This window comes from Gordionus sp. m RMFG-2023, chromosome 2, assembly GCF_954871325.1.
Source record: "Gordionus sp. m RMFG-2023 chromosome 2, tfGorSpeb1-WG-v2, whole genome shotgun sequence".
Taxonomy (NCBI): domain Eukaryota; kingdom Metazoa; phylum Nematomorpha; class Gordioida; order Chordodea; family Parachordodidae; genus Gordionus; species Gordionus sp. m RMFG-2023.
Genome location: NC_088776.1, coordinates 54,921,741 through 54,927,581, shown reverse-complemented (window position 1 = coordinate 54,927,581; position 5,841 = coordinate 54,921,741).

The following is a 5,841-nucleotide window of genomic DNA, read 5'->3' as shown; positions in this document are numbered from 1 at the left end:
AAAAAGAATATATTATGCTATTATATTTTAAAGTGACATGACACTTATAATTTATTTATCACTCATTGAAACAATCATATGGTCAATGATGTATAACAAATATAGATTTTATTAATATTTTTATTCTATAAGAAAAGGTAGTTTTTGATTATTAAGGTAATTTTATATGCTTTAGAATCTTTGAGAAAAAGGAAAAAAAATAATGATTAGGCATGACGCATAATACAAATAACCATCGTCTACATGAGCGGGGGTAGGATTAGTTTGCATCCTATTTTTTGGAGGGGTTAGGCGGATTTAATGGGGGTAGGATAAATTGGGGGGGGGGGGGGGTTATCTATTGAATTTTGAGATAAAATAGAACAAAATTTATTGCTGTAAAAATTAATAATTTTATTATAGAACTATTATAAAACATATTGCAAACAATCACACACATTGTTTCCTAAATAAAACTTTCTGCTATCCTTTTAAATTACATTTAAAAGGTATAGATATTTCAGCAAGCTCATAAAGTTATAAACATGAATTCATTGTAAATAATGGAAGATTTAATTGAATTTATTATCTAAAAAATAAATCCTTTATATTCACAAAATATATGGGCTCGATGGCATACGCCCCATTTTTCTCCAGGACATCACTTCCCCCTCTACATGCTCACAAACATCCGTTCTCCCCAAATTAACAAACTTATGCAACAAAATTTTAAACAGTGAGGTTCCAAATTTCGTTTCACCTATCCTCTTTGGTGCCAGGCTAATTGCACTTCAAAAACCTAATAATGATATCAGACCCATTGCCATTGGTTCTACCTTTCGCCGATTAGTAGCCAAGATGATATCATCTCGAATTAAGCATGATGCTTCACGTCTCCTAAGTCCCTTCCAACTTGGTGTAGGAATCCCTGGTGGCTGTGAAGCTGTTGTACATTTGTCCAGATTATATCTTGAAAATTTACCTTCTAATGAATCCTTGATAAAAATTGACTTCTCTAATGCTTACAACACACTCGCCCGGAACTCCTTTTTGAGTTCTTCAAGTAATCTTTTTCCCAGTTACACTAAGTTTTTTTATTCGTGTTATCAACAGCCCTCCACTCTTCTGTTTGATACCTTTAAAATCCCTTCCGTCGAGGGCATTCAGCAGGGAGACCCCCTAGGTTCCCTATTCTTTTGTTTAGGTATTAATGACATCATTAAATCCATCAATTCGGTCTGCTCATTATCCTTGCATTCCTGGTACATTGATGATGGTATTCTTGGAGGATCCAATGTTGAAGTCAATAAAGCTGTGAACATCATCAAGGAGGCAGGATCAGCTATAGGACTCTCCATTAATCCAGAGAAATCAGAATTTATTCCTATCAATACAATCGAACCTAATACTAACAAATTCAAACTAACGACTCTTGACGGTCTCTATCATCTGGGAGCCCCTGTTGGTGGTAACTCTGCTATTTCTTTCTTTCTTCAGTCCACTTTGGATACTTTGTTAGAGATGGCAGATTTATTTTCCCTTCTTCCTTCTCATAAAGCCTTTTTCCTGGTGAAAAATTTTTTCAATATTCCCCGTATTCTTTACGCACTTCGCTCAACTGCCATATTTAAATTCCCCATTCCACTTGGAGTTTATGATAATGGGATCTAAATCCTTATCGAAAACATTCTAAATCTTAAATTCCATGAAATTGCTTGTACACAAGCTTCTTTACCCACAAAGATGGGAGGTCTGGGCCTCAGATCTCCATCTGATCTCGCCTTAACGGCCTTTATATCCAGTTGCCTACTAACTAAAACATAATAAATCCCAATTCTTTAAAACCCGACTCTTCTTTTAATGATGCAATCATCGAATGGAGGACACGAATTTCTGCGGATCACCCTCTTCCTGAATCTAATAAGCAAAAGGACTGGGATAGGCCTATTATTGCACTCTGCGTTGAATCACTCCTTTCCAGAATGCAATTATCAGACCGTCCCTTATTCTCTTCTTTGCTTAATGGTTCAGGCCATGAGTTTCTCGAGGCCATTCGTCTATTAATCTGCAATTACAACTAAATAAAAACGAGCTCACACATGCTATCGGTATCCGTTTAAATTGCCTTATTACCCAACCCCACATTTGTTCAGGTTGCGGCTCCGCAGTTTTGGGCAATGGAAGACATAGTCTTCATTGTCGCTCATGTAAAGGTCGAATTGTAAGACATAATCAATGCAATTCGATCATTCTTAGAGCTCTTAGATCTGCTCAAATCCCCTCCACTCTTGAACTATCCGGTCTTTTCAGATCTGATGGGAAACGGCCTGACGGTATTTTGCAAATTCCTTGGAAGCGCGGTCAATTCCTGATCTGGGACTATTCTTGTATTGATCCACTCGCTCCATCAAATCAAATAGTCAATATACTCGAGAAAAAGGAGACACTCAAAATAGCGAAATATTCCGAAATCTCTCAAGAATATATTTTCATCCCCATTATTTCCACTACCCTTACTACTTTTGGGAAATATGTCTTATCCTTTTTCAAGGAACTCGGCTCCCACATTCGTCAACTAACTGGTGAACCCCGCGAGGGCTTCTTCTTAAGGCAAAGGCTCTCCATCGCAATACACAAGGCTAATTATATTAGCTTCATAGGCAGTCTCTCCCCACAAGATTATCCTACCTAACCTCAATATATTTTTTTTAAAATTTTTTTTTTAACACCGACACAAACATATTCTCCAATACTATATTTATTTATTTCTTTAAAATGTTTTTTTTTATATATGTATATAAATATATATACAAATATTAATTATTATATATTTTTTTAAATTAATATATATATATTACTTTAAGATATAATCATTAAGTAGAGATAGATTAGTTTAAGTTATCCTTTATAAATTCTCTGAAAAGAGTATCATTATAATTAAAAAGGTGAAAATAATAATGGGGAAATATCGCCTCCGAAGGTGGCGGGATTTTTTAGGGGAGTAGGTAAAGGTTTTCGAAGGGGGTTTGCATCCAGTGAAAATCCTGTCATATAGACGCTGCAAATAACCTTAAGAAATACATAATTATTTTTCATTTTAACCGTCTAAAAAAATATGTAGGGGAAATCATTTTTCATTAACATATTTTTTATTTAAGAATACATTGACCGACAAGCAGAGTTGTTAAAAGATACTTTTTAAATGGATCTAGATACAGATACATCGTCTAAATAATATCTAGATACAGATATTTTAATCAAAAATTTATCTAGATATAGATACCACATTTTTATATCTAAATACAGGATCTAGATACTTGTATCTAGATTCTTTAACAACTCTGCCGACAAGTAATACCAAATTATGTTGTCAATCAAAATATACGAAAGTTAGAGGTGTCATTGGCTATTGCGGGGCTCCAAAAATTATTTTCACGTTACCACTTTTTTTATCTAACATTATCTAAAATTACCTTTTTTTAAAACTAACTTGCCTTTTTTATAAGGGTATAAAAAAATGTAAATTTTGAGGGGAGCTCTTTCAATTGGAACTTGAGCCCCCCCCCCCCTCCACTAGTAAAGCTACCAATGAAAGCATGTAAAAACAGCACTAAGTTAAAAATATGGTCTACTCAATGACAGGTATACTACTTTTATTGTTTAATAATCTACAGAATCTCATATTTTATTTATAGTAAAACCAGAATCTGGCATATTATACACTCACCAGAACCTGATAAATATATCAATAATTTTTTAATATAATTAATTTTTAAACATAGGACAACTTTATTCGCCAAATGTGGAAAGACAGGAAATGTGAAATTGGAAATAAAATTCCTCAATTATTATAATCGTTATGCATTTTGAATATTCATATTAAATAAATCACAACCAATGAAAATTTTATTCAAAAATATTTTATTTTCATAAAGGCCTAGATTAGAACTCACGCTAATATATTATATTATAAACTATAAAGTATAAGTGTAGCTTGACTAAGACCAATTAGCTATTGTTTATTTTAAATAGCTTAGACAAGTATTGTTAATCTACTAAATATATTCTACTTAAACGACATCTGGAGCCGAGTTTTGGGTTGAAAAAATCGAGTGAAAATTGATTCGAATTGAGAATTCAGTTCTTAAACTTAAATTATGTTCTGCCCCTAGAGATTGTAAAGGCTAGTGACTTCCCTTGACCTCAAAGATGAGTAGTTCATTATCACCTTTATTCAAAAAATAATATTAATTTTTATTTTCGGTTATATAGAAATAAATAAAATTAACAATGTAGAAAGACAAGCCATATTAAATTTTTATTCAAAAACTTCGTTTATTTGTATAAACCTAGTTTCTCAGTAAAAACAAAACATCACGTTTACGACTCGAACTCAGAACTAAGTTTATCTACTAAATCGCCTAGCGACTCCGAGTGAAAATTAAATGAACTGAACTATCATCATTAATTCAGGCTAATAGTTTTTATTTCTACTCTTTTAAAAGTAGTGAACCAAGCGGTATGAGTTAAACATCTTTATTTTTATATAAATTTTATATAAAATAAAAAAATATTTTATTATATCTTTTATTTCAATAATAAACAATTACTGTTATGTAAAACAAAAATTTTGAGAATACAATAGCGAAAAAAATTTGATGTACAATCGGCTCACTTAAAAATGTTGATTTCGATAATTTTATACGCAAGATGCTAAAGAGCCAATGATAGTAATGTTACAATTCGAATCCTTAATATACAACGAAAGGCAATAGAGTTCTAACTTGGCTCATCTATACGTTCTCAATGTTTGAATATTAAAATTTTGTGTAGCAGAATTATATACGTATTTACTTACACCACTATCCGTCCACCCCTTAATGAACTACTGAATCGAAAACCCTTACACATCTTCGTCCCTATTCTCAGTAGTCTAAGTCTGCGCCTTTATTTCTACGCTCTGATCCTTTCTCATTCTTGTACCCCAAATTAAACTGCATATCCATATTACTAAAGCCCAAAAAATATTATATTGTATTTCCCAGTATTTTGCAAATTTTAATATCTATATTTTTGCTTATAAAAAATTTATCACTTACAAAATGAAGATCTTAACTATCTGTAGGGTTAAAAGATTTTAATATAGGTGACAATCCGACAATACATATATACAACTGCTTTTCGTGGAATTTACTAATTTAATACGGTACGGTACCCACAGTTTCATTACTTATTCTTAAAATATAACTCTTAATAACTTTTCTAATTGAAATATGACTTAACTCATTTTTAATACAACTATTAACGAACTTATTAATTGAAATGTACATGGATTATTTAATACAACAGAAAGGTTAACTTTTATTGAATTAGAAAACTGTCTTGGCCACCACTATTTTAAAGAAGATTTATATTTATTTTTTTTCAGTTCAAATCAATATAAATTATAGTTTTTACTTTTGTTTCCTTTTTATTTTGTTTAATTCTTTTATTTTAGTTTTTCCCTTTATATTGTTTGTACTTTGTTTTTTTTGGGCCCTTATTCGCTTTTCGCAAAACCTCCTACGATAAACGTTGTTGACTACTAATATATATAAATTTTTATTTATATCACTTACACAATCTCAACAATTTTAATATTTAAACACCACGCCATCCATCATTACATAATATGCCCCTTTATAAGAGATTTTAAATCTCAAAATTGTGCGTTTAGAAATACTATTTATTTTATTATATGAATGAATTAATTATTATTCTTTTTTTCTGTCGATGATTTTTATTAATATTTACAGAATGATATTCATATAATAATATATATCGCATTTTAACTTAATCAATAACGCCCTACCCTCCCCCCAC